Source organism: Callorhinchus milii, unplaced genomic scaffold (genome assembly GCF_018977255.1).
Source record: "Callorhinchus milii isolate IMCB2004 unplaced genomic scaffold, IMCB_Cmil_1.0 Scaffold3, whole genome shotgun sequence".
NCBI classification, from domain to species: domain Eukaryota; kingdom Metazoa; phylum Chordata; class Chondrichthyes; order Chimaeriformes; family Callorhinchidae; genus Callorhinchus; species Callorhinchus milii.
The window spans coordinates 81,953,291-81,965,595 of NW_024704744.1; positions in this window are offsets into that span (position 1 = coordinate 81,953,291).

The following is a 12,305-nucleotide window of genomic DNA, read 5'->3' on the forward strand; positions in this document are numbered from 1 at the left end:
AAGGGAGGGAGGGGATGATTAGCAATCTCTGTTATTTTTGCTGTTATGTGGGTATTAAGGAAGGGAGCCCTCTTGTAAGAAATATAATCTGCTGCAGTGCAGAATACCACTTACTGTTTCTGGTCCATTAGGTGGAAGTTCCAGTATTTCAATTCTGCATGAATTGTCACTTTGCCGATTAACAAAGCTTAGTGAAAGGCGCGGGAATGTTAATTTCTGAGTCCCATTTGGACGCTTAATACAATATCAGTATTTAGCAAACTTTGCAGTTTGCATACCTGTGCTTCCATTTGAATGCTTTAGCAAATCTAGCAACTTAGAGTTTTAACAAGTCTCAGCAGGAGCCAATGCATCAATTCCACAATAATGCAATCCACTAACTCCAGCCAAATGTAGTCTCTGCAAACAATATCAAGCGAAAAAAGAAACTTAGCTGAAATTCATAATTCAGTGTATTCACATCAGCTTGTGACCACAGGGCTAAAGTGGGTATAGATTGCACATGCACTGTAACACATAATACCCAAACGCTTCAGTGAGAAGTTTAATTATTTTTAACAAGTATAAGATGCTTTTGGTTGGATTTCGCAAAGTTGGTTTCAATTAATCATAAGAATGCACTTTATTTCAGGTGACTACAGGATAACTGGCACTCTGGAATACAACATATACTCGGACGAAATTCTACCAGTATTCAGATTTACTATAATAATCCTTGCATTTAATATAGTGCCTTTCACGTGGTTGAGACGTCTCAAAGAGCTTCTTCACAGGATATACTGTAAAGTGGATTGACTGTTTATTTTGTGAGCAAAATGTGGCAGCTAGTTGCTCTATTTATGGTATTTAGGTAACATCTCTGTAGCAGAGAAAGGATTCTCAGCGTCCTGGCCCACAATCCTCCAGATAAAAATCGGTCCCTCACTTCATGGCTGTTTGCAGGACGTTGCTGTACGCAAATTGTTTGCCGTGTTCGCCTACAAAATACAGTCACTGCACTTTGCATGTATCCTGTGAAGCACTTCGAGACATCCCAACAACATATCAAGGCACTGTAATAGAGTTCAAGGATTATTATTTCATCTCATGGTGTCCAGAATTTAACTGTCTTAAACGCATTGCACTTGCCTGTGGGAACTTCAACAACAACAACAAATTACATTTGTATAGCGCCTTTCATGTCAGGGGAACGTCCCAACTAAATAGCTTCAATGCGATGTGCCTGGGAGTCAGTGAACCTTCAGTTACAGATAGGTGTCGCTATTTATGACCCACCTGGTCCCAGATTACACCCAGTTTTCACCTGTGAGATTATTTGTCAAATGGCACAGAATTGTGGACATTTCTTAAAAGTCACTCTTAATTTGGACACAGTTTTTTATGTAGCAAATTCTTAAACTCTACATTCTTACATAGTTCTTGGAAAAAATAACAGCTTCCAAATTTATACCGAATTTAAGACAATTCTGTGACAATTTAAATTGTAACAGAAAATGGTCACAAAGGTTAAAACTGCCGTCGGGTGCAATTTCAAGTCGATAATTGCAATTTCCGAATCTGCTTGCGAACATCCTATTTTAGACTCTGATAACCGTTGAGAAAGATAGAACATAATGTTGCCCCTCTCATCTTTCCTCTGAGCAATTCATGTCTACTGGGCAGGCAGGTGTTGAAGGTGGCTGAAAATAACTGGCGGAAGAGTAGAAATCTTTAAGAATACTCCATCTTTCTTGATGTCATTGACAACTTTAGTGTTGCACCAAGTCAATAACCATCCACTGATGGAAATTGTAGCCCTGTTTGACAGGTTAAAAAGGAAAGTGAAAAAATACTCCATTCTCCGGTATGTAACAGCAGTCCTGTGTTAATCAATAGATAGAAGGCAGACTTCCTTGTCAAAGACCATCCTCTGCAACATCAGAGAAGCACAGTTGTGTTGTGGCAAGTCTTTTTCTAGAAGATCCTAATCAGAGCAGTGTGGTGCACCTTAATAATAATCATCACATTAGGTGTAGCACCTTATCATGTTGTTAAGGTGTAATAAAGCGTTCACAGGATTTTACTGTGAAATGTAGTCACTATACTTGTAGAAGAATGCAGCAGCCAATTTGCACACAGTAATGTCCCACAAACATCCATGAAATGAGTGACAATTTTATTTGGTTTAGTGTTGGCGAGGGCACTCGTAGAAACTCCCTTCGATTTTTAAAATAGTGCCATGAGATCTTTAACGTCTGCATGAACAGGCAGAAAGGACCTTGGTTTTGTTTTAAGTCTCATCTGAAAGTGTTGACAGCACTTAAGAGCAGAAGGTGCTCTTGTTTCAGGAGCACAGAAGCTACTCCACATTCTATAGACACACGCAAGTCTTCAAATAATACCAGTACCTGCTGGTCTTCCTGCCTGAAGACCTGTCTCTTTCTCTCTCTGAGAGTGTTATTGTCCGTGAAGGGCTTTGAGACATTTCAGCAGCGTGCTAAAGTGCCGTGCCAAATGCAAGGTTCATTATTATTATTATTATTGTTATTTTTACACCAAATGGAACGTTTTAGACATGCGTACTCTAGATTCTTGCGTTATTCCATTTTCTTCCACTTAAGACCCTGCTGGATGTTTCACACCAACCCCTTTCAGATGACTTCGCTTTCACATCAAAGTCCGTCACAATCAGATCGAAATGCCGTGCTCTTAATGCTGAATGGAGCCAAAGCACAAACACTGTGTTACCAAGAGCATGAGATGTTTCTTTCCTTGCAACCAGACACGAAATCTGTACTTTGGAACTAGTTCAGGATAATGCAAATATTCTCTTTCCTCAGTATTTGAAACTAACATTCGGAAGAGTTGTACCGTGAAGAAATGACAAGCAGATTTATCTGGATGTTTAGACTTGGTGTTCCGATTAAAAACTTTGTTATTACAAAGGGAACAAATGCAGCGCTAACGTTTTTTTCACAATTACTTCACTCTCTCCGTAATGTAGAAAGACTTGGGAGTTCTCCAGGCCATCCAGAGATATGTTCGAGCACAACCCCGATAAGTATCAGTGCCAAAACAAGGCATGACAGTGCGGTGTTAACCTTTGAAGAGCCAGACACTGATACTACACTTTTCGTTACTTTTAAAATAAATCATAATAATTCTAACACTTGATATCGTGCCATTCACGGTCAGGAGGACGTCTCAAAGAGTTTCACAGGTTACGCCGCGGCAGCCAAATCGTGCACAACAAAGACCCACAAACAGCCGTGAAGTGAATAACCAATTTTGTCTGGGGGATCATGGACACTGACAAGAAGAATGCCACCCTGAGGTACTACACCGGGCCTGAAATTCCGCCCTGTCTTAGCCTGCAAGGCCACTTACATCTTATCATTCAAGATCGCTCGTTCCGTCTTAATTTGGATGCTGGTTCATGGAAAACCAGCCTCCAAATGAAAGCTGAAATTTTAGACAATTCTGCGCCATTTTGAAGTTTTAAGGCCAAACAGACTTCTCCCCTCCTCCCCTGGTGAACCGGACTACCGAGACCTTTACTGGCGAATGACTCGATTCCACAAAACCACGGAGCTCAGCTCCGGAGACCCCTCTTACCTTTCTTCTCTTCCCTGCCCCCCACACCCTGGCCTTAGGTCTTACACACCATGACAAGATGTCTCTTCTGCTTAGTGTAAAGATTACAATACCATTTGCACTTGTATAATGGCCTTCATCGGGAAGATGTCTCAAGGATCACTGCTGGTTAGGTCACCTAGCTCGAGCAGGGGAAGGGTGGGGGTGCGAGCAAAGGAGGGTGGGGGCTCTGGGATGCTACCCTGGGGTGCTGTATGAATACAAGTTGTTGTTGTTGAAAGGTAATCGAAGGTGGGTCAAAGGGGCAAGTCTTGAGCCGGGGTTTTGATTTCCTATTTATTCAGCAGGATGAGGGTTAACTAACATCAGTGTCGTACCTTCACTCTGACACTTGCCCTCAAGGGAATATGAAAAATTAACGTTATGTAAAATTACTTTTGAGACGCATGTTGCGTATATCCCTCCGAGAAAGCCGAGCAATTTGAAGGATACTTTGTTGCAGCTTTGAGGATAAAAGGGTTTTGACGTGCCCGTGAGGAATGTTAAAACCTCTAAACTCAAAATCACCACATTTTTCAAAAACAAAATCATTCAGGAGAGTATATGGTTTCTGGAGCACTTAAAGAAAGAGTGCGTCTCCTCCCTCTTTAATTTAGACATCTCAACACATCAAGGCATTGAGCTCCTTTATATAGCGCACAAGGATGAATGCCAAGTACAAGAGAGAGGGGAATCCAGACAGGATAAGGTATGACTGATGGTAATGCCAGACTCAGGAGTCTCTTTGTTCTTCGATTCAGACTGTTTTGGCTTCGAGGTGTGGCTCAGTCTTTAACTAATGCTGCAGCGCACAAATGCGGAGGGACGAAATTCTATGTAGGCAGCTTTTCTCTCTCGAGTTGAGACGGTCAAGAAAGGAGGTGTTCAAGGTTATGAAAGGATTCAACCAGGTCGGTGTTTCACTTGTTGCTGAGTATAAAACCAGAGGGTGTAAATGTAAGATAGCCAGCTGCAGATCAAATGGGGAACTTCTTCATTTAGAGGAGAGGTGAGATTGTGGAACTCGCTGCTGGAAGCTGTGGTTGAAGTAAGTAGCAGCAATGAGAAAACTTGATCCTTACATGAGGGGGGAGGGAATGGAGGGTGTAGGTGAGGGAAATAGAAGGGGTAGGAGCTCGGCTGCCCATTTTTTTACACTGTGGTGATTTGGTGGACGGGTGTCTGAGTTCCACACAACCCTTGAGATGTCCAATGGCTGCATATGTTTGTCACTTGTCCCCAGTGCTCACTGCACACAGGCATATTCGTCTACAACATGGTGCAGGTAAACAGTGGCAAACTAAGGGAGGCTCCATCCATTGGCTTTTCTCTGCTCTACACCACCTGCCACATCCCACTTCTGCACTTTGCTACCTAGTGATTTCCTCCTCAACATTCACTGCCCTGTGGCATGGTGGTTTGGCTAATGGAGTGGAGTTCAAGTCAGGGTGTTTAGCTAATGGAATATCCGTACTGCAGTGCAGTGACTCTCCCTTTGTGTGATCATTGTAATTTCCTTAGCAATTTCCTTTTCCTTAAAGAACCAACGTAATAATAATAATCCTTGCATTTGATACAGCGCCTTATCGCGTGGTCCAGATGTCTCAAAGCGCTTCACAGGGTATACTGTGAAGTGGAGTGACTTTGTATATTGCAGGCGAAACAATCTTTGTAATTAGCACTTTGCCCAGTAACTTGTTGCAATAAATGATCGGGTCATTCAATACGTCTCAAGACTAAACATCACCTAACTTGTCCAATCTGAGTAGACACAACTGTTTAGTCCATCTTGCAGGAAATGCTAAAGTTTTAAAATAATTTCATGCATAATGAGGACTGACTTACAGAAAACATGTTAGACCCAAGGTAAGTACTGTGTTGCAAATGCTTCTGCCCCCTGAGCAGCAAGTCAAAGAACCCATGGCATGATTTGAAAAGAGATTGGGGTTCCTCCCAGTGCCCTGGCCAACATTCCTCCAGATAAAAGTATTAACCATTCAATTAATAGCCATTTTGGGAACACCTTTTGTGAGCACATTGACTGCTGCGTCTGCCTACAAGACACACAGTCACTACACTTTACAGTAAACCCTGTGAAGCGCTGCAAGACATTTCAGTGACTTGATGAGGCATTCTATCAAATGCAAGGCTTATTTACGAACCGGTTACATTTCCCTTTGTTTCATTTGGGATCCAAGCTCTAGTGATTTTCTCCAAACGCTTCGTGATGTAAAAGTGTCAAAAAAAATTTATCATCTGACTTACTTAAACAAAGATGCAAAACAAATGTATTTTTTAAAAAAGCAAAAAACTCAATAGCATTAGGAATTAAACCTGGAACGTAGGGGGGCTCATCATTATAAACTTGCACTAATATATCAAACAATGTGAGCTTAGTTTAATTATTCCCTTTGTGGATTCACAGAGAGCACCAAGAAATAGCACAACCTTCAATTTACAGCTGTTCAGTGCCCAGACCAGAATTAATAAAAAAAAGTTTATTTATTGTGACCCTCAGTCAGCTGTATTCATCACGGCAAATCTGTATATTCACAAATGAGGGCTATTCATCTGCAGTCTGAGGCATTCTTCAGCTGTCCAGAGCAGCATCTCCTGCACTCCTTCAGCTTTTTGTTCATCATGAAGCTCTTCATCCAAATTGTTCATCATCTTGATGGTGTAGCTTTTATCTTCCTCTTGCGCAGCTGCATTCAGCCGAGCTGTGTGCTATCAAATCCACTGAGCTATGCAGCGACAAGAGGGAAGCGGATGGACAGTACCCATATGAGGATAATTTGTACTCTCGCACACAAAAAAAAGGACAGGCTAATTACTGGCTTAACTAGGGCAGCCCGTACATCTTCATGTCAAAGGATTGGCATAATTATTTACCATCAAAGCGCATTCATATTGTGGCACAAAAGAGAGGCTCCAAATGGATCTTGCTAATAAATAGACAGCGAGCGGCATTATGCATCTCCTTGGATATGAGCGCATTAACACTGTGACATGGAGCATAACTCTGGGCTTAGGGAAAAAAAGGTTAATAATTAAAAGCCCTTATTCCTTTGTGCAGGGCGCGCAATCTGAATGCGACCCTCTTGGAAGGCAGAGACGGGCTATTAGTGACCTTGGCTATTGACAGGGTGTAGTTTCTTTAGAGCGTGCCTTCTAAATGTGGAAGGTGGTGGCAGGGGCCGGGGAAATGAGGTGGGGTAACGGAGGTGGGGGGTGGAGGGAATGTGACACAAAACTGACCAAAGTGGTCTGCCAAACCTTTCATGGGCGGACGCACACAATAGGCACCTGCAGGTCGTGACCAGTTTAATGTAGATGAAGCGCGCAGGAACAGGGCTCCATTGAATCCACTGAAGAAAAGATTTTTTTTTATATGGTTCTGAATAGTAAAGGTCCTGCTTTATGTTTTTGAATTGTGGGCAATATATTGGAGTGTGTGGGTGTGTCTGTGTGGTGCAGAAGTGGGAGGGGGTAGAGAAAGTGGGGGGTTAGCAAGGAGAAAAGCAGATAATTCTGAAAGATGTTTTGATAGTTCTAGATTTGGATAGCATCAGCCTGCAGCACTCTCCGCAATTGTCTGAGACAGAAGGTTGTGGGTTCAAGCCCCACATCGGGGCTTTGAGCTCACAGAGGCGAGACTGAAACTGCAGTGCAGTGCTGGGGATGTGCTGCATTGTCGGAGATACTGTCCTTCAGACGAAACGTTACACTGAGGTCCCGTCTGCTTGTTCAGGTGAAGCTTAAATATCCCATGGCTACTACTCGAAAAAGAGAAGGGAGTTTGTCCCTGTGTCCTAATCTCCAAAGCACAATTGGTCATTCACTTTGTGGCTGTTTATGGGATGTTGTGTGCAGATTAGCTGCCGAATTTGCCTCCAAATACAATAAAAACCTGTGAAGTGCTTTGAGAAGTCTCGATGGAATGATAAGAAGTTATATCAACAGCAAGGATTATTATTAAAGTAAACTCCTGATAACTCGTAGCTCCAGGGACAAAGGGCTAGGGACGAGTTATCCGGAGTGGCGAGTTAGACACATGTATAAATACATAAATAAATGTGGCCATGATATTGATAGCATGAAGACTTAAGGCAGTGACAAGTTAAGCCAGGGTCGAGTTCTCGGGAGTTTATTGTATTTATTATTATTATCTTTAGATCTTCCAGGAGAGTGAAGGAAAAATGTCATTTAAAGAGCTGGTGGAAGAAGGAAATTTTTTTTAGAGTCAGCGAATTGCAGAAGTAGTGAAGGCAGACACTTTATCTCCATTCAGTCCGGCCCTGGGCCCAATGCCATGATCTTTTAAACACTAGTGGTGGGAAACAAGCTGGGTGAACGTTTGTGGAGGTCTATTAACATCCTGTGTAAGGAACCTTAAACCCCAGGTAGTATTTCAGAGGAAATGGGCAACACAAAACAGACTGGAAATTAACCACAGTAGACCTTGGGCACCAATACTTTCCATTGGTCTTTTTTTTAAATCACTTAAAGGCTTTTCTTCCATTTGGATGACTGCCCAAACGCTTTAATAAAAGCGGACAAAAAAAAATTGTATGTTAAAGCATTTTTTAAATTCTTCCGAATTCTCAAAGAGCGTTTTTAAAAAACTGCAGCTGTAAGATTTTTTTTGCACGACTCCCTCTCCCCCTCTCTCTACAGTGTCTCTCAGAAGGTTGCTGTGAATCGTTGCAGCTGATGGGGGTTTGGGGGGGGGGGGGAGATTGAGTTTATATAGACAAGATTTTTTTTTATCTCTCTCTGTCTTTCTCTCTGATCTACCTGAGGAATTGTGTTAGAAATCAGCACAGTAATATGCCCTGCGCTAATTCTAAGACGTTATTGTTCTAACAGGTGACAGAAGCTAAACAGAGCAGATGTTGAGTGTAGAATTACATTACATTTTCTCCTCTGGAGGGACGGAGAGAGAGAGAGAAAAAAAGTGGCACCGTTTGCTGTGGTTTTTTAAATGGAAAGCTCGACAGCGATTTTGCAGAGCAAACTGGAAACCCCCGTCCCCTTGCTCCTTTTTTGTTTCAAAGCCACGCATTTGATTTTATACCTTTCGCAGTCTTACCCGACTGTGGCCACCCACTACTGGCACCAGTTTCTTCTGTCTGTTGCCTTCCAGCCAACTAGCTGACATCTATCAAGTACTTTCAGGAACTTTTGTATGTGCCTTTCAGTCCTCAGTGTCACTTCTCTCCCCCACCCCACCCCTTCCTCACAGCCCCTCGTAATTTGCCTTGTTTTAAATATGCCCCACATGTGCCTGTGCGTGTGTGTGTATATATTTTTTGTTTGCTTTGGGTTTATTTTTCAGTGTATTTTGATACAGGTTTCTTTATGGCCCAGAGGATGGGAATGGGCCTGAGGGAGGTTGTGGGAGGGTGGGGGGGGGGATCTGGTGGGGGAGGGCGGGCAGAGAGAGGAGGACCACCGGCTGTTCAACTCCAGTGAGACGATTTGTAAAACACAACCAGTTCCATGTGGTTAACTCTGATCTTGGCTTTGTTGTTACTCGGAGCCTTGGACTGACTGACCACAGCAGATTTGTGACATGTGACGTGACTTTGTGTGAAATGGGCAGAATTTGCAGCTGGAGCTTGGCGGGAGTCGGCTCCTGATGTGAAATTGTCTGATTCCGCCCCTCCCACCCTGGTGACCCATATATATTGTATATATATATATATGTATATAGATATATATGCTTTTGCAGAACTTTGCGTGCAGACAACACGTTAAGATAATAAGGTGACTTACGTCGAAAGTGTCTCGGACAGCCAGAGCAGGGTCATATTTCATAAATAAAAAGCAGCTTGTGTCAATTCCTGTTATTTTGTAGGAAGCTGCTAACTAACTCAATAGTTCCTGCAAGGTTCGGTAACTGATCATTTTTGTCCCATTCCCCTCCCTCCTTCCCTTCAGCTATTATTTCTTTTGTATTTAACCCAAGGGACACTGTGAACAGCCTGAGACCCCCTCCTCCCCAGCACCGAGTGTTGTTTTATTTCTAGAGGATTTAACAGGATGTAACCATCTGACTGATACTGTCAGCCCTTTAAATTCTAACTCGCTGTTTATTTCACACAACCTGGGGATAGTGCAGAACTCCGATGTGCTATCCTGCATGATGTGCACTTCATGAATGTAAGTTATTGTCATTGCTAAAATGCACTGTGTTTAAGGTGCTTGGCAATTGATGCCACCTTGGCCTTGGTGTAACACACATTGGTTGTGGAGCTCAGATGTAATCTCAAAGGCACTGTAACCCTGTTCCATCCAGTTCTGCCGCACGCTATTCCGTTTAAGGAACATATTCATATCAGCCCGACTCAGTTGGTACCACTATCCTATCACAGTCAGAAGTTGTGGGTTCAAGCCCCCTGCCTGCACTTTGAACTCATATGGACTATCCTGACATTCCAGTGCTATGCTGCAGGTGTGCTGCATTGTCAGGTGAGGTCCTGTTTTTGCCTGATCAGGTGGACGTTAAAGATCCATGGCACGATTCAAAACTACAAGGGGGTTTCTCTTGATGTGCTGGCCAACAATTCGTCAGATAAAATTGGCCATTCATTTTTGGCTGTTTGTGGGGCATTGTTGTGCGCACATTGGCTGCCGTGTTCATTCGCCTACAAATACACAGTCACTACACATTACACCGATTCTTGTGCAGGTCTTTGAGATTCCTATTGATGTGACAGACGTTATTATTTTTATATTATTTTAGGCTGAAATGTTGTATTTGGTATTTTTTAGCGGATTGCAAGTAAGGAATCCTTCAGGTAACTGGAACTAACTCGCTCACATCATTTCAGCTCAAGGGACCATTGCTCCAAAAATAGATTGAGATGGAGTGTCATTAGTGCCATGGACTTTCAGGTTTCTTAATTAAGAAATCTGCTAAGAAATAACCCAAAATCGAACCACGAGTGCCTGTTCATTGATGAGACTGCTTTGGCTTTTCTGGCTTATTTGAATCTGACGGAAATCCATCATCCTGTTTTACCAGGTGTTTTGTGGAGGTGGAATTAACTGTATGTTAATATATTGGGTATTGATATATCAAACTGATATATCAACTGACAGCATATCGCAGTTCATCAAATATCATTCATCCTCATTAATCCATTAAAATCCACTGTAAGGATCTGCTGCTGGGAAACTGGGTGTATGTAGTTTGTTCAAGAAAACTGCCTCAAATATATAAAATACACGATTCACATGGTCACAGGAGCAAGCGCTCTTCAAAACCTTCATATCCTTGAGCTACAGGACACGTAAGATTCTCTGTTTAATAACAGATAGAACAGTAATCTGTAATAAACCATATATCATCTTAGAAAAAGAACTGGATTGTACATGCAACATCATTGATGTGGTCATTCCAAGTGACTACACACTACGCAATAAGGAACTAGAAAAGATCAGGAAGTATGTTGACCTACAAATTGGATGTGGTCACACATGGCAATAGAAGACGGGTATAGTTCCTATAATCATTGGTGCAACTGGGACTGCTGAAAAGACAATTCAGAAATGGCTTGACAAGATACCTGGTGCACAAAATGTCCACCTCCTGCAGTAAAGTAGTTATTTGGGAAAATTCAAACAAACTAAGAAAAGTAACATCCATTCAAGTAGCAATGTTATTAGTCTGGCTGACCCATCACTGAAAACCACTTAGAAACTACCTCTACGAAGTGATCTAAACTTGAATAACATAATAATAATATTGTGATAATAATTGTATTTGATATCATGAATTTCACACCAGGAGATTATATCAAAACACTTTGGAGGATTTCCTGTACAGTGTAATGGCTGTGTGGTTTGCAAGCAAAAGTGGAACCTAACTGATGCCCTATTTATGAATCGTCGTCAGTTCATTGGTAACATATATAGTGGCCAGGTGGCAGCTCTGCATAAGATGTCACTGCTCCTACCAGAGATTTGACTTGTTTGGCTCTGGTGTAGTTGGGCACTGTTAGTTGTACTATTAGTACTATTTAACCCAGAGACTGAAATCTCCGACACGGCTGAGCGTTATGTATGAAAGTAAAAGGACAAAATAAGTTTTGTACAATTTGCAATGCGTCACGCAAATGCGACCTTATTTTGCGACGTTATACTTACAATGTCTGAAATGAGGCTTGATGTCTATCGATCTGGATGCCGCCGTGTAAATTAAATTGTCTCAATGAAATGAAACCTATCAGCAACAATTCAAATGCAGCGGGAATTGATCAGTGTCTGTTGGGGGAAGGGGACAGGGAGACAAATATCCCCTTTTAAGAATTGTCACCCATAGCCCCTTAACTGGCATCAACCACACTTGACTTTGAAGTTCTTGTTCATAATGGTATAGTGGTGTCAGTCATTTAGCATACGCACACACCCACACACACATAAAAAAGCCTAGAAAGAGCACATGCTGTGTGATCGACGGTTTGCACACTGGAAACAGTCTTTTTGTGACGTGGAAGCATTATTTATCATTTGACACTGCTCAAGCCTTAAAACAGCCCTGAGCTGCCTGTGCGATTGAGCGTGTTCAGAAATGCAGTGCTCTCAGCTCCTACTTCCTAAACAGAACCTTCGGGTTGTGCTCGATGACAACAGCCAACCTCCCCCACTCCCCCGGGTATAGTCTGACAGTGCTGAGGGTCAGCCAC